The sequence below is a fragment of the Balaenoptera borealis genome (genome assembly GCF_965194805.1).
Source record: "Balaenoptera borealis genome assembly, chromosome: 4".
NCBI classification, from domain to species: Eukaryota; Metazoa; Chordata; class Mammalia; order Artiodactyla; family Balaenopteridae; genus Balaenoptera; species Balaenoptera borealis.
The window spans coordinates 108,511,784-108,538,495 of record NC_138861.1 but is presented as its reverse complement, the minus strand read 5'-3'; the positions used below and the strand labels follow the sequence as shown (position 1 = coordinate 108,538,495).

Here is a 26,712-nt window from a genome sequence, read left to right as displayed (position 1 = left end):
CCTGACTTCACACTATACTACAAAGCTACAGTAATCAAGACAGTATGGTACTGGCACAAAAACTGAAATGTAGATCAACGGAACAAGATAGAAAGCCCAGAGATAAACCCACACACATACGGTCGCCTTATCTTTGATAAAGGAGGAAAGAATATACAGTGGAGAAAAGACTGCTTCTTCAATAAGTGGTGCTGGGAAAACTGGACAGCTACATGTAAAAGAATGAAATTAGAACACTCCCTAACACCATACAGAAAATTTAACTCAAAATGGATTAAAGACCTAAGTGTAAGGCCAGACACCATCAAACTCTTAGAGGAAAACATAGGCAGAACACTCTATGACATAAATCAAAGCAAGGTCCTTTTTGACCCACCTCCTAGAGAAATGGAAATAAAAACAAAAATAAACAATTGGGACAAAATGAAACTTAACAGCTTTGCCCAGCAAAGGAAACCATAAACAAGAAGAAAAGACAACCCTCAGAATGGGAGAAAATATTTGCAAATGAAGCAACTGACAGAGGATTAATCTCCAAAACATACAAGCAACTCATACAGCTCAATATCAAGAAAACAAAAAACCCAATCTAAAAATGGGCAGAAGACCTATATACACATTTCTCCAAAGAAGAAATACAGATTGCCAACAAACACATGAAAGAATGTTCAACATCATTAATCATTAGAGAAATACAAATCAAAACTACAATGAGATATCTAACACCAGTCAGAATGTCCTTCATCAAAAAATCTACAAACGATAAATGCTGGAGAGAGTGTGGAGAAAACGGAACCCTCTTGCACTGTTGCTGGGAATGTAAATTGAAACAGCCACTATGGAGAACAGTATGGAAGTTCCTTAAAAAACTAAAAATAGAACTACCATACGACCCAGCAATCCCACTACTGGGCATATACCCTGAGAAAACCATAATTCAAAAAGAGTCTTGTACCAAAGTGTTCATTTCAGCTCTCTTTACAATAGCCAGGACATGGAAGCAACCTAAGTGTCCATCAACAGATGAATATAAAAGAAGATGTGTCACATATATACAATGGAATATTGCTCAGCCATAAAATGGAACGAAACTGAGTTATTTGTAGTGAGGTGGATGGACCTAGAGACTGTCACATAGAGTGAAGTAAGTCAGAAAAAGAAAAACAAATACCGTATGCTAGCACATATATATGGAATCTAAAAAAAAAAAAGAGAGAGAGAGAGAAAAAAATGGTTAGAAGAACCTAGGGGAAAGACGGGAATAAAGATGCAGACCTACTAGAGAATGGAGTTGAGGATACGGGGAGGGGGAAGGGTAAGCTGGGATAAAGTGAGAGAGTGGCATGGACATATATACACTACCAAATGTAAAATAGTTAGCTAGTGGGAAGCAGCCTCATAGCACAGGGAGATCAGTTTGGTGCTTTGTGACCACCTAGAGGGGCGGAATAGGGAGGGTGAGAGGGAAGGAGATGCAAGAGAGAAGAGATATGGGGACATATGTATATGTGTAACTGATTCACTTTGTTAAAAAGCCGAAACTAACACACCATTGTAAAGCAATTATACTCCAATAAAGATGTTAAAAAAAAACAACAACAAAAAACCAGACTTGGTGTGAAGATAGTGGTTGTGACAGATAATAATATCAACAGCACTATGAACTCATGGTGTGCTGTGTTTTATGTGGATTCCATAATCCTCACACTAGCCCCATGACACAGGAACAATCAGGTGCATCTACAGATAAAGAAAGGTCAGAGAGGTTAGGAACCTGTCTGAGATCAGGCAGTGAGCAGAATTTTGCTTCCTACTGTGAAATGAGACACTAATAATATCAATATAATTGTTAAAATATTTAAATAAGATCATATCTCTAAGGTTTTAAGGGCCATATAAATGTTACCTAGTATTATTTTGTCAATTCTTCTGTAAAGTTTGACTTAACCAAAAAAAATTCCAAAACAATACAAAAAAATACCCAGGATTTTAATGATGGGTGCTTTTTTTTTTCTACAGAAAATAGGTATTTTCATTCCTTAAATTCATTTATTATCCAAAGTAAAACTCTTTGGGCTTAATTCCATGATCTTTCATGAGAACCCTTAATTTTAAAAATGAGTATGATGAGGAGCTCAGAAATCTTTTAATTTTCTGTCAATTATACATGCATATAATGCATAAGAGCAAATATTGCAGGACCAAAATAATACTTTATCAGCATTTTTCTAAAGAATGTCAAGAATGATAAATTTGAATATTTGTGGTAAACACTCAGCGAAATGTCAGAAACATTACTTCTGCAAGGCTTTGTCTCATTGTCAGCTCTTTGTAATCAGTTTAATTTTTATTGAGAAAAAGCAACAATCACAAATCAGCCTTCTTGTGTCTTTTGTATTCTTACGGCTGCAAATGAGGCTTCCCGCCGCTTCAGTTTCATTTTGTAAAGGCACCATGTTGAATCATTCATTCTTAAGAATGTACTGCATTCTCATCTCCTTCTGGTAGGAAAAAATATAAATCAAATTGGAACCTTGGGCTGTGAAGTAATTTTTTTTTTCTTAAAATGCCATCTTCCAGGTTCTACCTCAGAACATCCAGAAATCATTAAAGGTGAGGAAAGGAGGGAAGGGGGAGGGTAGTGACGCATCTCAGTGTCAGGTCGTCTTGTCTTAGCAGTCTGTGTTCTCACAGCTTTGCAGGCCTTTACCACCCCCCGCCCCCACCTTGGATTAATGACACAGCCTCCTAACTCATCTCCCTGTCATCAGTCTACTCACCCATCAATCTGGGCAGTTAGAGCAGTCACTCTATAGTGCCCATCTGACCATGCTTCTTCCCTGCTCCTAATCTCTCAAAAGACCTCCCATCCTTGGGAAAATGTCAGGAGTTCCTGTAAGACCAGCAAATCCATTCTCTCCAAACACCCCATGTGCCTCTACAGCCTCATTTCTCCACACTACCCATCTGATAAACCATACTACTACTTTGTTGAATTATTGAAGTCACCTTAACCTTAATCTTATTGTTTTGGTAACCTCTAACTGCGGCAAAGTTAGGGACTCAGTTTGTGTTTTATCTCTTCAAAGTCCTCCGTAACCTTCTCTCTGACCACCAGTCACCATAACTCATTCACCTCAGCCAGGAGACTGAATAGGGTGCCCTACAAATGGGTTTCAAAAGTCTTCGATAATTATCACAAGTTAGAGTGGTCTTTTGCCTTGTTTTCATCTTCTGATAGATTTTGCTTAAAGAACAAAGATCATGTTATATTTGCCAGCATAGGTGTAGTCCCAATATTACAAATATGGCTGGCAGGGAAAGAAAAGTCATATATAAAGGTATCTGATGTGAAAGAAAGAAGGGAAGGAAGAAAGGAAAGATGTAAGAAAGGGGGGGACAATAAAGGACTGTGGTGTGGAGTGAAGTATGGTGGACTGAATGACCAATTTTTAAACTATTTGAGCATACGTTTCTGCCTCTGTAAAATAAGAGCTAAAGAATCCCTAGGGTTTATTTGAATTTGAAAATTCTGATTCTATGACTCAGTGTTAGCAGTCCCAGGGTGATTTTAGCAGCAGGAAAAGGCAGGACTTCTGGTGAAGCTGGACATTCCTGTCTTAGTCTGGGAGCTCAGGAACTGCCTTGACACACAGCCTCCATTTAAATCTTCCCAGGTACAAAAATCTTTGTGAAAATCTGCAAGCAAACACTGGTGTTCTGAATGCCCCACATTTGCCACCATTGTCAGACACAACCCAACCCCTTCCAGGCCTTTTTGAAACACCAAACAGTCTAAGCAACTGAGATCACACCTGAAAAGATTGGAACCCCCTTGAAGCTTGACACTACATCATCTTTATGCATTCAACAAACATTTATTAAGAATCGATTTGGTAACTAGTACTAGACTAGGCACTAATGGTATAATTAAGGATAAGACCTAATTCCTTCCCTCCTAAAGCTTTAGTTTAGGATTAAAGATAGACACTAAACAAGTGTATCTATCTTGATGATTTTTATAACATCACAGAAAACCCAACTCGAACTGGATGAGCAAAATAAATATATTGGCTATGTAACTGAAGACCCTGTCAGAGGTCCAGTTCAGGTATAGATTGATCCAGGTACTCATGTGATGATTATAAAGAAGACACATGCCTGAACACACACACACACACACACACACTCCCCTTTCTCTCTTTTTTTTTTTTTTTTAAATTTATTTATTTAGTTATTTATTTATGGCTGTGTTGGGTCTTCGTTTCTGTGCGAGGGCTTTCTCCAGTTGCGGCAAGTGGGGGCCACTCTTCATCGCGGTGCGCGGGCCTCTCACTATCGCGGCCTCTCTTGTTGCGGAGCACAGGCTCCAGACGCGCAGGCTCAGTAATTGTGGCTCACGGGCCTAGTTGCTCCGCGGCATGTGGGATCCTCCCAGACCAGGGCTCGAACCCGTGTTCCCTGCATTAGCAGGCAGATTCTCAACCACTGCGCCACCAGGGAAGCCCCCCCTTTCTCTTTCTTCACTATAAGATGGCTACTTTAGCCACTATATCTTTCCTGATTTATGTACACAAGACAGAGAAAGCTACTTGCCCAATAATATTTTATGGCCCAGAATTGAGTTTCATTTGGCTACACTATCCTGATTCGAGCCAGAGAGAGGAGAGGGGTAGGGTTCGATGATTGTCTTAATCTAGGTCATGCAATCCTGGACCTCGGTTAAGACAATCATTGAATCCCTGGAGCCCTGGGATAAAGTCAACTTCACCTAAAGCTCATGGGCTCTCAAAAACTGAACTGAAACTCTCCTGAACCAAGAAAATTCTGGGCAACAAAACCCAATAATATGTGCTGCTAAAATGTAAATACTGGTAAGTAACAGGAAAGAAGCAAATTAGTGTGAAAAAGAAAACTGGAGAAAATGCCTAACTTAGAGAGCTTAGCCTGGGAAAATCTCCCTGAAGAAGTAAAATTTCAATAAGATGGGATATTTTGAAGGACAAGAAGGAATCAGCCATATACAGATTCCTGGGATTAATATTCCAGGCAAAAGAAATAACACAAATGTCCTGAGTCTGAGAGGTTGGCCACTTCTGGACACCATGAGACCAGGGTGGCTGTACTGTGATGAGACAGGCAGGAAAGGGCCAAGCAGGAGGTGAGATGCAAGGGCTCAAGCAAGGAGGGTCTTGTGCCACATAGGGAATTTTAATTGTATTCTGAATATTATAGGGAGCCACCCATGGATTTATTTCTCTTAACTTCCTAGTATTGCTGAGCTAATTATTCAGCATATCATTATAGTTTACTTATTTAATAAATAAATGTATTGAAGATGCCCAGAAGTAAATGTGGTTCTAGCCTTCAAGGAGTCTTTACAGTCTAAAGAATGGGAGAGGCACAAGGCAACAACACGGAGAAATTAAAAGAGAAGCAGTCATATCTGAGCATCTTGCAGGTACCAGAAACTGTGCTAGGTATGACATCAAGATTTCCACAAATTCTTACAACCAATAAGCAAGATAAACATCATTTTTCAGAAAGAGGACATCCAAGTATCCAAAAGCTAAGGAACTACCCTAAAGTCTTACCCAGAGGTTAAGTGGTAGAGATGGGGTTTGAATTTACCCCTGCCTGACTCTTAATAATAGGAGGCCATCTCATATTGTTATGAGATTAATTAAGCAGTCATTTACATATAGCTTCTGCTAGTTCTCACAAAAATTCCACAGTGGATAGTACCTTTTCTTTAGTGATAAAATCAATATGAGCTCAAATAAATAAATATATTCCCAAGGTCACAGAGCAAGCACATGGCACAGCAAGATATCAAAAGCAGGGTCCAAAACAAGGGTTCTCTCTGTCCCTCCATGCTGCTTCTAAGATCCCTAAATAAAAAGTGCTTTGCTGATTCAGAAAAAATGAGGGTGCAGGTCCAGCTGAAGAATTAAGGGCAGCTGCTTGTTTGAAAAGCGACTTGCTAGTGAGACACTGAGGGGAACTCAAGCAGTTTCTGCCACCCTTCTCACTCCAGTGGGTCCTGAAGGACAGAAATTAAACATACACAGAGCAGCTGTCCTGCATGGTCCCATGTTCACCGGGACTCTTGCCCCTTTGCAGCCTCCTCTCCTTCCCTGCTGGCTGTCAGGGAAAATTTAGCTTCCAGTGAAGGGAGAAAAGTAAGAACCTGATGATTCTGGCTTCTCTAACTAAACGCTGAACCAGTATCACAGTTTATGACTCTATTGCTCCAGTTGCTGGCATCCCCCATGCTCACGCCCCATGGGTACCAAAGGGGGAGGAAATTAGTGTAACAACTCAGGGTGGCCTGTATCACCTCCTGTGATTAGTCCTTTGTGGATGCTCCTTTTAGTCTTGCTTTTCCATAGGACATGCCCATTCACTTGTGCTGAGCATCACTGGGCTGAGTGCCCACAGTGAACAAAACAACAGTCCCTTCCTAGCTTCACAGGGCTCATAGCTGTGGAGGGAGAAAATACCAAGAACTTATTTACAAAATAGAAACAGACTCATAGAGTTTGAAAACAAACTTATGGTTACCAAAGGGGAAAGGTGGGGGGAGGGATAAATTAGGAGTTTGGGATCAACATATACACACTACTATATAAAAAATAGATAATCAACAAAGACCTACTATGTAGCACGGGGAACTCTACTCAGTACTCTGTAATGGTCTATATGGGAAAAGAATCTGAAAAATAATGGATATTTGTCTATGTGTAACTGAATCACTTTGCTGTACAGCTGAAACTAACACAACATTGTAAATCAACTATAGTCCAATATAAAATAAAAGTTAAATTAAAAAAGGAATTACAATTCAGGGTGATTTTTAATTTATTTTTGTATTTTTAGCAGGGCAAGTTGCATTATGTCCATCATTGGCCCTTAGAAGGGTATCAAGATTATGACCACTCTCTCCTGCCTAGACACTAAGGGGTCCAGACCCAGCCTTAACCCCTGTGCTTTCATCCTCACTTAAACAGCAGGGAACACATGTCTTCTTTTGGGTTCACTGAGAGTGCAAATTAAATGAAAACCTTTTCAATAAAGATTTATTACCTTGAAGTCAGAAAGTACCTGTTACAAGGACAAATATCAATAAACTGCGTTCTTCAGAAAAGGCATTTACAATACAGAAAAGACATATCTGGTGCCTGGCACACGGTCACATTCCCCTTGGCAGCCCCTCTAGTGCTCACAGGAGAACATCTAACTTCTCAGTTTGGCTACCACCCTTTCTGTCCTTGGATCCCGGTCTGTATTTCCAGCACCTCTCTCCACCACTTCACCCATACAGCTGCTTCTCTGGGGTCCTCAGCAATTCCCACACCTCCTTCCCAGACTGCCTTAGCCTATCTTTCTAAAAAATGGGTTGTTTTATAATCAAGTTCAAATAGCACCCACTATGCAAACTGTGCTCTGAAGTTCCACAGGCAACATTCATAGGTCTTGCTTTTGTGATCCTGAACTGGCTCTTTAGGCTGCTAATTTGACACTTATCAAATTATAACCCAGTGGATGTATATGTGTTCTTCATCGTCTGTGAATCCTCCATACACCTAACATACAGCACAGCGCTTTCCATCACACACGGCAGATGTACAACTCAATGATTATATTCATAACAATGAGGTAAGATTTTATGATCTATTAGATTATGGATTCAATAGAAGGTCACATGACACAACAGCAGCTTGACCAAGGGTATTATGTACAAAGGGAAAAATAAGGAAAGGTAAGTGGCCTGGCACACTTGTGTAAGCAGACACAGTTGTTTGAGAAATTCACAAAGGAAGCTTCCCAGGTCTTCTTTGTTCATCTATACCGTGGTTGGAGGTCAATTTCTCAGAAATAAGCAGACAATAACAAAAAATACAGACCAGCATAAAAACTGAACCATGTGGTTTTGGTACTAAAAACATTTTTATCACAAGTGTAGTATATGTTTATCATAAGAAATTTAGAAAATGGAGAAAAGTAAAGAGAAAAAATAGCATTAATCCTTCCACAGAGAGATAACCACTATTAATAATTTAGTGTGTGCTCTCCATGTTTTTGTTGGTATGTAGTATCTAAAATATATACTCTATCTCTATCTTTCCTTCTTCCCCCTCTTCTTTCTCTGTCTTCCTTACCTTCCTCCTACCTTTCCTCCCTTCCGTCCCTTTTTCTCTCTTTGTATGTATTAATATAGGTAGTTTTCCAAAGTATAAGATGCTAAACAGTGTATAAAGTGCCCCCGTTTAGTGTAAGAACCAGAGAGAATAAGAACGTACATTTGCTTTTGCTTATATATTCATAAAGGATCTAGAAGGACACTTAAACTAGTAAAAGTGGTTTCCAGTTGGAAAGAACTGGGGAAAATTAGGTGGATGAGGACAAAATTGGAAGGAAGAAGTCTTCTCTTTTATGGAGTATCATCTCATACATCATTCTTTGCTTTTCCATCAGGTGAATGTATTTTTAATAAGAATACTAGTTGTGGCAAGTCACACACTCCCTTCTGCAATGTGCCCTTGCTACTCCCCATCTAGAGGGGAGCCTGTTTCCTCTGTCCTCTATGCCTTCTTGAATTCAGAAAAACCCTGCTTATCCAACAGGATGTCTTGGAAGTGATGCTGTGTCAGTTCTGGTTGCCATCAATTGACCTAGAAGCTTCCACTTCTTGCTTCCAGGGAGCTGGTGCCCATGTAAAAGTGAAACTACCTGTCAACCACCATGCTTTGAGAAGCCCAAGCCTGGTGAAGAGGCCAAGAAGCATCAGGACCCTAGACATATGAGTAAAGAAGCCACTGGGTATCCAGCTGGGCCACACCTTCAGCTTCAGTCTCACTACAAATGCAAGGCAGATACCGAGAGGGAGGTGCCCAGGCGACCCACAGAAAGCTGTGAGTCACAATAAATGGATTTTATTTTAAGAAAGTACCTTTTGGGATGAGTTGGCATGTAGCAATGGATATTCTGAGCAGAAATAGTACAATTTCAGTCAACAAGTATTCACCATGTGCCCTTTCTGCTGTGCAGGCACTGAGAATTTAGATTTTAGGACTGGGCTGCCTGCACTCAAATCCTGACTCTGACTCTCTTATCTGTATGACTCTGGACAAATTTCTTCACCTTTCTGTGTCTTCATTTTCTGTAAAATGGTGACAATTAAACATACATTTAAAGGATGTTCTGAAAATTTAGTAACATTTAGAATAACACCTGATACATAGTAAGTGTTCATTAAATATGAGCTTGCTTTATTATGTGCAAAGAATTGTGAAAAATTTGTCAATTTATTTCTTAATATTAATTTATCCCTCAAGTAAATAATAGGCATTATTCCTGAAAATACTGTGATAGATTTTACTTGCCACTTTGGGTTTTTTTTTTTTTTTTTTTTGGTAAATTTGAATCTCTATGTCCATCAGTGGAATTGGACTGGAATTTTATTTTCTGGACTGTCTTTCACAATTTCACAAGGCTATGTTTGCCTCATAAAACACCCTGATTTGAGATAATTTATATAAGTCATAACTTATAGATTTCTTAAGAGTTGGAAATTCACTATAAAAATGCTTGGGGATTTTTGACTTTGAATTTATTACTCTGAAAACATGCAATGCATTTGCAATTTATTCTAATGATGTTGGGAAGAAATAGAAGGTGTTTAAATAGGTAGTATCATGCTTGAATCATTTGAAAGGTATTTCACCAGTAGTACCATGGAAGAGAAATTCAATGGAAACATGAAACCTTTTGCCAGTGTAGGTATGGTCCTATATTTTTTGCCTGGCTGAATTACAGATTCTTGTTTCTTTATCCTTTTCACTGTGACTGCCACAAGGCCATATCTAAGGATTCTAGTTATGAGCCTTATAACATTAATTTGATGGCTGAGACTTTCTGATTTGAACATTAATTATTCAGCCTTATTTTAGTATTTCTTTCATTTCTCATCTTATTCTACTTATCACTGATTTTCTCTTTTGTCATATTTTTATTATTTTTCTTGAGTAATGAAAATATATTTGAATCAACTTCTCAAATACTGATGTGTTTACTTTTCCTGCAGAAACCAATTCTATCCACTGTCTCCATCACTTTTTTCCTCAAGAAATTATGTCTCTCAACTTTCTAAAAGGTTCTGGTTTTAAATCATCTCATTTCATGATCATCATTGTTTCTGTATTGATTTGATATCCCCTCAAATCTTATTGAGAATATGAATGAGCATATCCTAAAGAGATCTCAAAGTTTTTGCTTTTTCCATCCAATTTCTTACCTCCCACACACAATTTTTTGAGTTATATTTTCCCCTCTTTTTTCATAGCCTTAAATTCCAGAAGATAAATGTATTTAATATCGGGAGCTGACACTGCTTCTACCAAAGATGGTGCATATCTGTCTATATAACATTCTGATTTTGACATTTGAAGTTAGGGATAATAAGGGAAAACTCACTGCCTGGGAGTTTGAAGCCATGAATTTGTGACCTACACTTGCTGGTCATTTCCCTTCTTTGAGCTCCAGGTTTCTTTCTGGCTCAACCAGATTAGGGCAAATGCCCTAATGCCCCCCTACTCCTTCCTTTCAGACTGATGGGATGGATCAGATTGATTTGATTTTTTTTTCATTTATAGACTTGATATATCATTGGGAGTATATACAAGGAGATACAAATAAGTGTTACTGCAGTAGGGAAGTATACTTTTCTGTAGCAATTTTCTTTTCCATGAGAAATTTAGGAGCTCTTTGTCAGTGGGCATTGCCTCACTTTCTCTAACTGACACAAGTACCAACAAACCTTTAGTATCAGCATTGACAGCATCCTCCTCATTCATTGAGTACTACATCCCTGCTGCCTTTGGTCCCTGGCATCCAAGAAGGTGAATGCAGTGCGGACCAATAAAGTAGCCACTAGCCACCATGGTGTGACTATTTAAATTTAAATTAATTAAAATTCAATACAATAAAAAATCCAGTTCTTCAGTCACACCAGTCACATTTCAAATGCTAAGCATCACATGTGTCTAGTGGCTGCAATAGCCAAGATGTGAAACAACCCTGAAAATGCCCTTCAGCAGATGAATGGGTAAAGGAACTTTGATAGATACCTATAATGGAATATTACTCAGCCTTAAAAAAGAATGGAATCCTACCATTTGCAGCAACATGAATGAATATGGAAGATATTATTCTAAGTGAAATAAGCCTGTGACAAAAAGACAAATTCTGCATGAGTCCACTTATATGAGTTACCTAAACTAGCCAAACTTATAGAAGCAGAGTATAGAATGAGGGTTTCCAGATGCCAAGAAGATAGGAAAATTGGGAGCTATTGCTCAATATGTATAAAGTTTTACTTATGCAAGATAAATAAGTTCTAGAGATCTGATGCATAATATAGAGTCTATAATAAACAATATGATATCATGTACTTAAAAATTTCTTAAAAGGGTAGATCTTATCTTGTGTTCTTATTGCAAAGAAAAAAAGAGAGAGAAAAAAAAAGTGACACAGGAAATTTTTGGAGGTGATGGACATGTTTAATACCTTGATTGTGGTGATGGTATCACAACTATATGTATATATCCAAACTCATCCAATAGTATGCATTAAGTGTACGTTTTTTGATATATCAATTATACTTCAATAAAGCTGGGTTTTTTTAATGGAAAGTGTCTATTAGAATATTCCTATCATCTCAGAAAGTTCTTTTGGACAGTGCTAGGCTAGAGGATTAAGTTTTAAACTCTTACCACTAACTTGACCTCAGCCCAGCCAGTACCACACCTCCTGCTCTTACATCCTAAGAGTTTAGTGGAATTATAATGGGCACACCTCCTACCTACTCTCCAGGTGGGCTTCTATATACTTCCCAGGTAATCTTGTAGAAACTCCTGAAAGCTTGTGCTAAGTGGATGGTCCTTTTACCTTACTTCCTCATCTCATAAAAATCTCAACGTATTTTAATGGGAACTAAGGTTGAAGGGGCCAGTTACTTTAAAATCTGCCCTCAAAGTGATACTTCATCCTACAAATTAGTCTGCAAGGGAGAAAGAGGGGACATCAGGACAGCCAGTCAAATCCTCTGGTTGAGCTAAATGAGAAACCTAAAGTTCAAAGAAGTGATGTGACCAAGGCAGGGTGAGTGTCAGTCATGAAGGCAGACCTCCAAACTCCCAGTCACTGTGCCTTCCCTATGCCATGTAAGGCTGAAGAGATAAGCTGGGACCACAAGATAAGAAGCTCAACTGTCCCGTCTGTAATTTAAATGATGTCAGCAATCCATCATAATAATGATAATATTAATAAAATATGTCACTTTTTTTTTTGCAAAGCACTTTCACATCTATTATACCATCTAACCCTTAATACAATCTAGTAAGGTAATAGAAGCAGACAAGACTCCCCCAACTTCACAGATGAATAAGCAAGTCTCAGAGAGAGTGTGCAAATTGTTCAAGATCATGTAACAATTAAAGGGTCATAGAGTCAAAGCCAACATCTTGTCTTTATAAAGAAGCATGACAAAGAAAGACTGGGATAACAGAGGAAAGGGGATAACAGAAAAGGATAAGAAAAGGATTGAAAGGAATCTAGGAATTAAGAACTAGAGGAATTTAAAATGCTAAACAAAGGAATTCTTCATGTAAAAACTCAGTAACGAAAATATCAAGAGGCAGATGAACGGCAGGATGGGTAAAGACATCCTAAAAAGTGGAAAGGAGGAAGAATCACCTCACTGAATTAGGTAAAATCTTCATTTTTTTTTGTTGACCTCCATACGCACATTGGAGACAGATCTAGATCTAATGCACATCTGGCAATGAGTCTAATCTAAAAGCTATCTCGGAGATTCTCCTTCCTAGGTTTTCATTTAGTTTTCTTGAGGGTGTTTAGGGAAGAGAAAGAGTGAGGACATTTCCGTAAACCAGTGGTTCTCAACTGGGAGAGACTTGCCTCCAGAGGAAATATCTGGAGACATTTTCGATGGTCATGATTTGGGAGAAGGTACTACTGGCATCTAATGGGCAGAGGACAGGGATGTTACTAAACTCCTTACAATGCACAGGGCAACCCTCTACAACAGTGAATTATCCAGTCCAAATGTTATTAGTGCCAAGTCTGAGAAACTCTGTCCTAAACTGACAAAACCAGAATCATGTCTGGAGGACCCCATTGGAGCTCTAATTCTGGCTGAGCCCTGACTGTCTGAGGCAGGGTGTCCAGAGAAAGGGACAGGGGATGACACTAAGGACAAGATCCTTTCCTCAGCAACCTGGCTGTAGCACCCCTTGAGAACGCATGCCCCTAACAGGGTCAACTGATTCCCAGTATCAGAGAGAGTGTGACCCTCCAATCCAGTGCTGAGACGGGGAGCTCCTGGGACTTGGAATGAGAGGTAATTTTAATAAATATAGAATGTCCCATGAGAGAGCAGAGATGACTGCATGGGTCTAAAGCTCCTATAGTGAAAGCAGTAGGTTTTCAGAGGAGCCCTGGATTGGGAGTCAACATGGCCATCTCCTGGCTGTGCCCCTAATAACCGAGGTGGTGTGAAGTGGATTAAAGGGTACCAGTTTTGGGAGTAGAGAGGCTGGAAATCAATTCCTCTCTCCTCTTGCTATTTTTGGGGCCTTAAACAATTCTCCTACCCACTGTCATTTTTTTTTTCCCTGTGTAGTGGGAAATAATAAAGTCATGACAATTTTCAGGGGAACATGAACTATACTAAGTCAAATAAAGTTCATGATACTAATTCATGGTTTATCCCCATGACTTTTTCACCCTCCCCTTTCACTGAGTCAAAGGTTCTTTAATGTTAAAGCCAAATCATTGAGCTTATTCCTTTCCAAAATCCTCTCTAGCCTGAAAATTCTCAAATGTTATGAGACCCTCCTGGAACTGTTGGGCTTCTGGACTGCTGATTTTTGGCATTGTCATTCAGAGGATCAGAGCTCTCTGCCTCCTACATGAAAGATTTTTCTATCAGCCTTGAAATTTTGCCCTACTCCAATTTGCAGGCTCTGATGCCAGCTACTACAACTAACTCAGGTGTCATCTATCCCTGACAGCTGTTTACATCACTTCTAGCCTATCTCGGGCCTGGTGGGAGCACACACCACATCTTCTCTCTGTTACAACCACATTGCACACTGCCACCTGAGTACCTGGCATATTTCAAATAGGAAGACCTTGTGTTACAGGAAAGAAGTGGATGATTTATTATAGGAGAGTAATTTTAGTAGAATGAAGTTTTCACTTTGAAATTTAACACATGTAATTATTTTTATTATAGAGACTGCACATAAGGAAAAAGAGGAAATTGAAACTGTCCATAATTATACCATCTAGAGGTCACTAATATAATATTTATGTATAATTCATTTCAAGTGATAGATAGGTTATGCTGTACAGTTCTATAATCTGCATTCTCCCTTAGCAATATATCATGAATATTTTCTATGTCAATTCATATAGCCCTGCTCTCACCTTTTAAATGGTTTCAGGGTGTGCTTTTCTGGAATGTGCAATAATTAATTTATCTAATTTATATCTCTGGCATTCGAGTTCTAATTTTTAGCTATCATCAACTACATGAAAAAATACCCTATACCTATATATTTGTCTAATCTTCTACTTAGGATAAGTTCCCATTAAAATGGAAACTCCATGTGAAGAAGAGAGCCTTAAAAATCTTGTTCATCTTTTTATCTTTAGTGTCTATAGTATCTGGCATATAACACAATCTCAATATATATTTGTTGATTAAATAAGAATTTTTGAAGTAGAATTTTTGAGTCAGAGGATATGCATATTTTGTATTGTAACATACATTGTCAAATTGTATATAGAAGAATTATACAAATATAACTCCATCAACAATATCTGGAGATACCTGTTTTTCTTTGCTCTTGCCAGTATTGGAAATCATCAATATTTCAACCTTTGCTAAAATTATAGGCAAATGATTATCGCACTTTACCCACATCTTAGATTTCTTGTGATAGGAAATGTATTTGCTTATGTTATTTGCCCTGTATATATTTCATTTATCTTTTCATGTTTTTTGCCCACTTTTGTACTGAGGTTTTTGTCTTTTTCAAATGTATTTGTAAGTACTCTTTATATATTTAGGATATATTAACACTCAGTTTGTCATTCATGTTAAAGATATTTTACTTAGTGCTATCTTTTACCTTTATCATATTATTTTTATACATATACACACATTGTTTGAACTAAAATATTTTCATCTATTTCTTTGTTCTTGGGGAGTGGGCTGCATAAACTTAAATGCCTTCAGAACCAGGCCAGTAACAGAAATGTGTAAAAGGACTATATGTAAGACCACCTAATATTTTGTTACTGAGACAAAGGAGAAACGGCTTGCCTTTGGGTCTTCCAGTTCAATTCTTTTATCTCCTTCCTTCCTCCATCTCTCCCTCTCTCCCTCTCTTTCTTTCCTTCTATGTTGAAATTCTTCTGGCCAAGCTGAATGCATCTGTGGGCAGAATTTGAGTCAGGCAACATTAGCTTGTGATGTCTGCTTTCATGATTCCTTGGATTTCTGCCCTGCTATGAAGAATCTTACCCCGTCCAGGACTGGGGAGATTAGATATAGATATAGTTATTTATATATATCCACATCCTCATGATGTAGATTTTGATTTTTTTTTCTCTTTTTAGATTCATACTTTAAATCCATCTGAAATTCTATTTAAAGGATGGCATGATAGATGGATTTGACTGTGGTTTCTAAATGAGTAGTCATTTGCCTCATTACCATTTTCTGAATTGTCCCTCTTTCCCCAGGGATTTCAAAGGCCTGCTGTTACTCTATACCAATTTCTCATACACACAAAAATCAGTTTCTGTGTATTCTGTTATTTCCCATCAATTTCTCTATCTCTAACTTTGTCCATGCCACCACCTCTCTATTCTATTTGCTGTATCTCTACAGTACATCTTCATTAGAGCAATTCCTTATGTCACCCTACACAGCTGGTATTGCTCATGGGAAAGCAATCATCTGTTGGTTTAGCTGGGAGCTGGCTGGACTAAGATGGCCTCAGCTAGGCTTGTTCACATACTGGTCATGGAGTCCAACAGAAAGATCAAAAATAAGATTTCTTTAGGCTTGGGCTTGGAATTAGCAAGACATCACTATTGCCACATTCTAGTGGTCAAAGCAAGTAAAAACAATCTAGCCAAAATTCAAAAGGAAGAGAAAGTTTTCCTGGCTTGGCTGGAGGAGATGTAAAGTTGAACTGCAGGTAGAAGAACACAATGTCAGACATTTTGGCATTCAACTATTATACTAAGTAATGAAGAAATGACTCATTTCATATACACACATACACACACACACACACACACACACACACACACACACATTTTATGCAGGCTTGAACAGCTGAGATTATCTCTAAAATGCCCCATGCTGCTGTTTTCCAACACAGTTTAGTGCCATCCGTGCTGGAAGTCCATTTATTGCTTTTATACATTGTTTTTTCAGTCTGATATGCTCCCTATATGTTTTCTCAAAGAGTAATATTTGAGGACTTCCACTTCTGGGAAGATGGAGTGAGTAGATGTAATTTTTCTTATTTCTTCTGCTAAGTACAATCAAAAATAAAATACTTGTGTGTAAATCTAGCAAACTATGTGCTGGACTTGTATGCTGAAAACTAAAAAATGCTGATAAAAAAATCAATGAAGTTTTATATAAATGGAGATGCATATTGTGCTCATGGATTAAAAGACAACATAGTGAAGATGTCAGTTCTCCTCAAAATGATGCACAGGTTTAACATAATTCTTATAAAGACAACAGCAAGGTTTTTTATAGATAGAGACAAGATTAGTTTTACATTTATGTGGAATGGCAAAAGAGCTAGAATAGCTACAACAATTCTGAAGAAAAAATAAAATAGGATTAATCACTCTACTCGATTTCAAGACATTATATAACTATAGTAATCAAGATTGTGTGGTATTTATGGAGAGACTGACATTTAGATCAATACAACAGAACAAAAAAGCTAGAAATAGCATCTCACAAGTACAGCCAAATGACTTTTAATACTCATTTTGTGTGACAGACTATTAATATCCTAAATATATTAAAAGTAATCACAAATGCAAGATGCAAAAGCAATTCAATGGAGGAAGGATAGACTTTTTAACAGAAGGAACAATTGTACATTCATAAGCAAAATAAATAAATAAATACTTTTGAACTATAACTCATACCTTTTATAAAGCCAACTCAAAATGGACCACAGATTTAAATGTAAAACATAAAACAATAAAAAATTTAGAAGATATTATATGGGAAAATCTGTGACCTAGTGTTTGGTGAAAAGTTCTTAGACATGACACCAAAAGCAGAATCTACTTTAAAACATTTATAAAGTGAACTTCATCAAAATTAGAAATGTTTGCTCAGTAAAAATTCTGTTAAGAGAATAAAAAGTCAAGCTACAGACTGGAAAAAATATTTGCAAACCACATATCTGACAATGGACTTATATATAGAATATGTAAATAACTCTCAAAGCTCAAATGAAGAAAACAAATTATCCAATTAGAAAATGGGCAGAAGACATGTCTTTATCAGAGAAGAGACACAAGAAAAATAATCACATAAAGATGTTCAGCATCACTAGTCATTTGGGAAATGTAAATTAAGATCATAATGAGATATCACTACACACCTACTAGAATAACTGAAATAAAAAATATAGTGACACTACTAAGTGCTGGTGAGCAGGCAGAGAAAGTAGACCTTTTATACATTTCTGGTGCTAATGTAAAATAATACAGTCACTCTTGAAAACAGCTTACAATTTCTAAAAATACTAAATGTACATCATTCCTATGATCCAGCAATTGCACACATGACATTTATCCTAGAGAAATGCAAACTCATATCTAAACAAAGACCCTGTAAATGATTGTTCATAGAATCTTTATTTATAATAGCCCCAAACTGGAAACAACCAAAATTTTTTTCAATAGGTGAATGGTTAAGCCTGGTATATCTATACCATGTGCTATGGACTGAATATTTGTATCCCCTCCAGATTCATATGTTGAAACCCTAATCGCCAATGTGATGGTATTTGAAGATTCAGCCTTAGGGAGGTAATTAGGTCACAAAGGTAGATCCCTTATGATGGGATTATTTCCCTTTTAAGAAGAATGAGAGACTTGCTTCTTTTCCCTGCCCTATGAAGATTCAGCAAGGAGGCATCCATCTGCAAACCAGGAAGAGAACTCTCACCAGACACCGTATAGGCCAACACCTTGATTTTGGACTTCTTAGCTTACGTAACTGTGAGAAATAAATTCCTGTTATTTAAGCCACCCAGTTTATACTATTATATTATAGCAGCCTGAGCAGACTAAGACACCATGAGTATTACTCAGTACTATAAAGGAAAGAACTGTTGATACATGGAACAACATAAATGACATAAAACTATATGCACATGTAGCACTAATATCAGATTATTAGTTTTGATATTATGCTATGATTATATATGGTGTTACCATGGGAAATCTGGGTCTTTTCTGTATTACCTTTGTGAATCAGTAATTATTTCAAAATAAAGGGATTATATATATTTTTAATCTTGACTCATTAGCCCTGGGAATGGCTGGATGTCCGATCCTACAGCTCTCATCTTCTTCCTGAAACTTACTATGTCTGTCTTGGCTCTGTGGAGATCAGCACTGTTCTCCTCCAGTAACCATATTCTCTTCCCGCTGTGATAGGATGATGGGATAGATTTTAAAATCACTTTGGAGAGTTGAGTCTCCTTATGTTTGGACTCTAAACCAACAACAAATGTACCATCTTCTCAATGTATGTACCTTCCTATGTCATACAATTTATGCGCCCACTTGGAAGTAATGTACAGTTTATAACTGTTTAACTATATCGGGTCTAATTTTGTGTATATTATACTGCAGCTTGATGCCAAAACTCATGTTGTTTCCTCTTGCAGTTTTACATGTGCTACAGTCTGAGTGTTTGTGTCCTGCAAAATGTATATATTGAGTACCTAATACCCAATGTGATAGTATTAGGAGGTAGGGATTTTGGAGGTGATTAGGTCATGCATGGAATTTGTTCCTTTGTAAAATAGATCCCAACGAGCTCTCCCACCCCTTCTGCTATGTGAGGACACAGTGAGAAGATGGTCATCTATGAACCAGGAAGCAGGCTTTAACTAGACACTAAATCTGCCAGTGCCTTGATCTTGGACTTCCCAGACTCCAAAACTGTGAGAAACAAATATGTTGTTTATAAGCCAGCCAGTTTATGATTTTTTGTTACAGCATCCAGAATAGAATAAGACATCATGCTATGGTTCTCCTATAAAAATATAAAAATAGATAAAGGAAGCATCACAGTTTGTAGAAAAGGACACTGAACTAAAAATGAAAACCTTAAGTTCAAAACCTTTAACATTATTTAACTATATTATTGAAAGCAAGAGATCAACATATTCAGAATTTTAGAAAGATCACTCGAAGTATTTGGGGAAGATTCTGGAGGGGAAGAGACTGAAGACAGAGAAGGAGCTATGGAAAGAGTTCAGAAAAGATAACAATGGAGTACCCTTTATCTTTGCTAATGTTGAACTTCCTGTCTAGACTTTTCTACTCCATCTCAATTCAATTTAATATATGTTGAACAATGTGTCAAACACTGTTGGTTGCCTACCCAACAAGAACATCTGATTTTGTTTCACCCTGTCCCAATGTGACTCAGAGGCAAATCCTGATTTATTTTTACCCAAACACAGCAGTATTTTCCCATAAACAATGATTGGTTTGAGGGAGGTCTATGATCCAATTTTAGTCAATGAATTATAGAGTACAGGTTTTCTGGAGGGTCTTCCATGAAAGTTCCATAATTCAGACATAAAGAGTAGGAATAAATAGTCCTTATTTTTCCACTGAAAGTGACCATGCAGGCTTCCAGTCAAGGACAAAGTCAAAGTAATGAAGATGGTAAAATTGAAAGATGGAAAGAACCTGGGTATGTGATGAAATTGCTGAGACATTGAATAACCATCCTTGGAGCCACACTGTCCATAGACATGAGCTAATATATGCGCCCTACTGTTTAAGTCAGTTAAATTGAGTCTTCTGACAGTTGCAGCCAAAAACACCATTACTGATATAAACAATTACCACAAACCAGACACAGTGCTATATATTAGAAACCAAAGTAAAGTTGTCATAAGCCTTGCCCCCAGGAGCGTGTCATCTTCTGGAGAAGTTTATTGTCCAGGTGCTTAGTGTCAAAATTAATCCTCTACTTCCAAGCTGTGGGTAAATTTCTCTACCTCTTATAAGGCTTACTCACATTGATTTCATTTATTCATGGATTTTTCAATACCACTTTTAAAGCACTTATTCTAGTCTGTCTTGTTTTGCCAGTAAATAAACATTTCCCTCTGGTGGAGGACAAGGGTGAAGCTATCTGGGGGTTGTGTATTGCTTTGATTTGATTTGATTTGATTTTGAGGTGGGGAATTCAAATTATACAATCATGTATAGCCTATACATAATCACAGCCCTGACTGTAACTCAGATGATTTAATCTTCTGGTCCTGACCACAGGTCTACAAATACCACAAATAAATATTTAATAGAGGAAGGGCTAACTACTCAGTAGACAATTGATGTTTCAGCTCTTGTTTCATTCCCTTTGAGGTCAGTGCCACAAGGTCATCTTCAAACTATCCTCTTTGTCCCTCTGCACATTTATATGGCACTAGCTCTCTGTTGAGTGGAAATGAGCATTGTGTATTATCAAAAATAAACATTTTATTCTGTTGAGTTCTTAAAGAAAGGGTACACGATCACTGATTCACTTCTGTTTTATGCCCAGGCTTACTCCATCTCACACAAGTTGGCAAGTCTGAGTTTAAGGAAAATCTATAGGAGTGTAGTAGTTTTACTGAGTATAATCATTCCATCTGCTGACATGGAAATACGTGGAGTCTGGTTCTCATAATGAAATTTAAAGCCCAAAGCTATCAAATTAAAATGGAGAACTTTTTTGCTCTTCAGGTACAGGAGCAATTGTTGCATCTTAAATTGGGAGATCACCTAAATAAAATAAAACACTGAGTAAAAAATGCTATGCAAACGTATAAAAAATGGTTGTTTGAACTAAGAATATATCATTTTAGGAAAAGGTTATAGTGAAGATTTTTGCATCATAGAGTAAGCTTGCTCATTGTAAAGAGGAGGTTTTAGATTTGGACAATCTGGTTTGTTGTCCTAACGTGACCAGCACCACCAGAAAATCACTGCATTCTCTGTGGTGTTGGTCATCATACAGAGCACTAACCTTGTGAGTCACTTAATTATTTTGTTCCCACAATGACTCCAGCCTTTGAGTTTAAGAATACATGCTTTTGTTTTTGCAAAAAAATTTTCAAAGTTTCAAAGGTACACCTTCCAATCAGCAACTGTTCTTTGAGTTGCTCTACAAAGTGTGTTAAACCTGTCTGTAGTCTTCAATCTTACAGCGTCTCTGTGACATCTCCTGCAGCTGAACCAGAACTCAGAGGCCACAAGGGATCAATGATCAAGGTGTCTGTATATGGAAGTACCAGGATTTCCTCTGCACGAAACCCTGGGCCCAGGTCCTCCAAGATAATTGTATTTTCCCATCTTCCTTCAGCATCTACTCTGGGAAAGAAAATTGATTGGATGACAGTGAAAACCAGAGAGAGTAGAGAAGCAATCAGCCCCTAGCTTTTTTTCTTCCAGTTTAACTCTGGTCCTATCTTTTGAACTTGATATATGATCTGGGTCTGCTCAGCTTCCACCCTGGTACTCTTTAAAGGTGGTGGCCAGATTTGCCATTTGATGCTCTCAATTCTGGTTGCCTTAGGTTTGAGAGACTATCTTTACTCCTGCTTGGGGACAAAAACACGTGGCCTGGTTCCCCCAAGGACAATATTTAAATGGAAAAATAATTGATAAGAAACAAACAAGAAAGATGGTAAGAAATTGTCGAGAATGGAGTTGAAGAGACTCCATGCTGATATCATTGGAGGTCACCTTTGAGGGAGTATATTGGTCAGAATAGTTATGTGAACAGGCTTTAGTAGACACTTAGTGGACAAAGGTCAAAAGAATCAATGACTTATTTTGCAATATTTGTCTGAATCTCACTTCTTCTTTGATTCTCTAGCCTGTCTTCTTCAAGAGTTCTCTCATTGCCATTCCCTTGTCATAAGCCACATTATATACTTAAGTAACTTTAGAGATACTTTTGGATCATGGCCAGGGGTCCGCATTCTACTCTTTGGAGTAAAGGGTTATATGGTCAGGTTGTATAGTTTTCCTATCTATACACAACCTATATGCAGCTTGTGGAGTTTAACCCTATATGTACAGGGCTAGGGTTTGGCTCTTGGGAGCCAGACTGGATTACAAATCCTACCTAAGGCAGCCAGGAATAAAATGAGTTAACCAAACAAAGGAATAAAATTTGTCAACTGAACACAGGATCAGTTGGAGGCAAACTCTTTAGACTGTGTCACAAAAATCAATGACAGTTGTGTAGTCCAAGGAAGAACATCTTTTTGGTTATCTACAGCTACAGAACCACCCACACCAAACGTAGCGGCTTAAAACAACAACATTCACTTATTTTATTCATGAATCAGCAATTTGTGTGGGGCTTAGGTAGTATAATGGGAGCTGAAAGATCCACTTCAAAGATAGCACATGCACATGACTAGCAAAGTTAGTGCTTGTGTTATAGGTTCAATTGTCCTCCTCCCCAACTTCATATGTTGAAATCCTAACCCTCAGTACCTCAGATGGTGATCTTATTTGGAAATAGCATCTTTACAGAGGTAATCAAGTTAAAACAAGGTCATAAGGGCAGACTCTAATCCAATAAGAGTAGTATCCTTATAAGGGGAAATTTTGACAGAGGGAAGTCTATGAAGACACAGGGAGAAAATGTACATCTACAAAGCAAGAAAAGAGGACTGAAACAGATGTTTCCCCTATAGACCTAAGAATGAATCAACCCTGATTTCTTGTTGGTCTCAAGGTCAGACCAACACCTTGGTCTCAGACTTTTGGCCTACAGAACTGTCAGACAATATATTTCTGTTGTTTAAGCCACCTGGGAGCCCTAGGATACTAACATAGCTAGTTATTAATTTCTCTGCAAATGGGCTTCTCCCTGGGGACATGAGCTTCCTCATAGCATGGTGACTGTTTTCCAAGAATGAGCATTCCAAGATCAAGGAAGTGGAAAATGCCAGTTTCTTCCAGCTTGCACCCAGAAACTGGCATGGTGTCATTTCCTCTGTATTCTACTGGTCAAAAATCAAGAGGCCTGATTCAAAGGCAGGGAACATACTCCTTCCTTCTTGTTGCAACAAGCATCAAATAATTTGACGTGAAAACTGTCTCAAGCATTGAGACTGGCAAACAAAGTCAAGAATGGAGCATCTCGAACATGCTTTGTAAAAGATAACAGCTAACACTTACTAAATACTTACCAGGTCCTAGGCACCATACTAAATGCTTATGTGCTTTTTCTTTCTACTCTCCTCATAATCCTGTAATATAGATGTTGCTGTTATTATTCCCAGTTTGGAAGCAGAAAGATCAAGGAACTTACCCAGAGCCACACAGCCAATGATACTCAGAATTGCCATTTGAAACCAAAATATCTGACTTCTGAGCTTACACTTTTAGCCACTGAGATACTGCTACATGGATCTTCCAGGATGACTAGACTAGGAGTTTCTATATTGGAGATAACTCTGACTGAGACCTTCAAACATGCAACTTCATGTTTCCAAGCTTCTCTTCCAGAACATATTACCCATATCCTCTGGTTTAAAAAGAAAATGCAGTGAGGTGGATGGACCTAGAGACTGTCATACAGAGTGAAGCAGGTCAGAAAGAGAAAAACAAATACCATATGTTAACACATATATATGGAATCTAAAACAAAAAAGTGGTTCTGAAGAACCTAGGGGTAGGACAGGCATAAAGACACAGACATAGCGAATGGACTTGAAGACACGGGGATAGGGAAGGGTAAGCTGGGACGAACTGAGAGAGTGTCATGGACATATATACACTACCAAAGGTAAAATAGGTAGCTAGTGGGAAGCAACCACATAGCACAGGGAGATCAGCTCAGTGCTTTGGTGCTTTGTGTCCACATAGAGGGGTGGGATAGGGAGGGTGGGAGGGAGATGCAAGAGGGAGGGGGTATAGGGGTATATGTATACATATAGCTGATTCACTTTGTTATACAGCAGAAACTAACACACCATTGTAAAGCAATTATACTCCAATAAAGATGTTAAAAAAAAAAAAAAGAAAATGCAATTCAGTTCTCCTCATTTCATTTTTACATAAAGAATAAGAATGAAATCTAGCAAGTTCTATAAAATATTCATAGGTTTAAAGAGGACAGATATAGGCCAGATGAAAAATTTGTTACTTTAAGAATAAACTCAAGTGCATCAAGTTTATAGGCACTGGTAGGAGAATAAATCAAATTAACTCTATATCCCATCATTCTTTACAGGTTTGTAACAAGGTGTACTTTGTTAGATTTTAATCTGCCTACATTTGAGACAGCAAAGCTCTCCACAATCATCTTTTAATGGCATCGCAATTTATAGACAGTAACTAATTTCAAACTTCATAGCACTTGGCTTTTATGATTATTTCAAATCATTTAAATGCAAATGAATTTCCAGAGAGAGAAAACATCAAATGCCCTTGAGTGGCAACATGTAATCGAACCGTGCACGGCAGCCACCATAGGAATCTGAAGCGGTTGGATAGGGTTGGATGGTAAGGCTGTATAAAAGTGTTTGCCTAAATCCAATTTACTTTTCATTCCACATTGTGTTCTATTTACCCATTTTGTCATTTTAATATGACTTACTTAATCCTCCTCTGAAATTCCATCCACTCCTCACTGAAAACCTAACTTTGAGCTAGATAAAGGAGGAATGGCAATGCAACATTCCAAAACAATAATTGATAACTCTTAGGTACCTCCTGCTCCTCTAAACCTTTTTGCAGTTGATGATGTTACTGCATGAGGCAGCCGCAAACATCTAAGCATGCATCAAACTATTGCTCTTTTTTCAAACTGAGCATGTGTTTGCCTGCTTGATCAAGTAATATTTTCTGCACAGAATTGTTAAACAACAATGTACACATAGCATTGGGACACAGAAGGATGGCCCTTATATGAATTCATCCTACTTTGCTAGTTCATAAAAGCAGTGGAACTATCACTATCACAGCAGAGTCCACTTAGAGAAAAGCTGTGGATGGTAATGTGCCCTTCATGGAGGAGGAAAGATGATACTTCATTACCTCACTCTACCTAGTGTATATGAAACTCTGGATTGGGGGTTGGGGGTATAAGCATAAGTAATGTATTATCCCTGGTCTCTATGAGTTCACAATATAATAAAAGAAAAAAGATGTCATTAAATAGCTGTATCTCAAGAGCTATACAGGTCTGCAGGGCCTTGGCCATCTCTGAGTCTTAAAGAACATGTAGGCAAAGAAGAGGGTGCCTTATGTGGAAGATATTAAAGAGAACAGCTTGAGTAGGTCTCTATTTTTACTCCCAGTTTTGGGGACTTTCCCTTCACAATGCTCATCATATCTAATTTTTAATCGTTTTTAACTACTGGTCCCCCTTCTAGAGTGGAAGTGCCATAGAGACAAGGACTTTGTCTGCTCAATTCTGTATCTTGCAGCTTAGCACAGGGTCCTGCACGTAGTAAGAACTCCATCAATATTTGTTGAATGCAAGCACCAAAGTCAATGTTTCTTTCTAAAAATTTTAGTCACCATCCTCACAATCGGTTTTCACACCAATCACGTGATCTCCTGCTTCTCCCTTTCCTGCCTGTGCTCATTCCCCCTCCTCCACGTTTGCCTCTTCTGGTCTTTTTGTTTGGACCACAGGCCTCACTCTTCCTGTGTGGTCCTTCAGTGACTATTTCAATGATTTGTTTTGATCATAAGACTGGCCTGATAATGCCACCTCTAATGATCTTTACTCCTCTGAATTTATACAACATGCGTTATCATTTTCATGTCTTTCAGCATAAAATTAGTGTGTTGTGTTTGGCTTCATGAAGTGTTTGTTTTTGTGTTGTGTGTGTGTGTGTTCAACACGAAAATCCTCATGAAACTCCTCAAAAGTAAAGACTAATAAGTCTTTTATGGTTTGTTCTCCATTGTGTAGAATATAGTGCCAACCTCTATAAAGAGAACATCCAGCCTGATAAGCCTTTATGGCCACCTCAACACTAGACATTGCTCTCCATTTTCTAGAAAAGCTGAATGACCATCAGAGCATGAAGTGTCTTGCCCAGCATCAAATAGCAGGTGGGGAGGGCAGGATCCAGTATTCCTTCTCCCCAGTTCTAATTGTCACCATTCTTAGATACACGATAATGGAACATGTGAAATATGAGAATTTGAACCACTTAAAATCCATAGCTCTTCAACATCAGTTACTTCCCTGATCTGGGCCTCCATCGGCTCACCTCCAAAATGAAAAGTCTGGATTAGGGGACTTTCTAAATCCTCTCACAACCCAGAAGCTCCAGTTTCCATTTTCTGAATCAATTGTTTCTG

At 38.0% G+C, this 26,712-nt stretch overlaps 1 protein-coding gene across 1 annotated transcript in view; it reads right to left on the bottom strand.

Annotated features, from left to right (window-relative positions):
- Positions 1–212: 212 nt before the first annotated feature.
- Positions 213–26,712, bottom strand: part of LOC309627512 (uncharacterized protein) — a 254,459-nt gene continuing 227,959 nt past the window's right edge. The window contains exon 5 of the mRNA XM_082389550.1: positions 213–26,712. The gene's annotated coding sequence lies outside the window, so the exon portion shown is untranslated.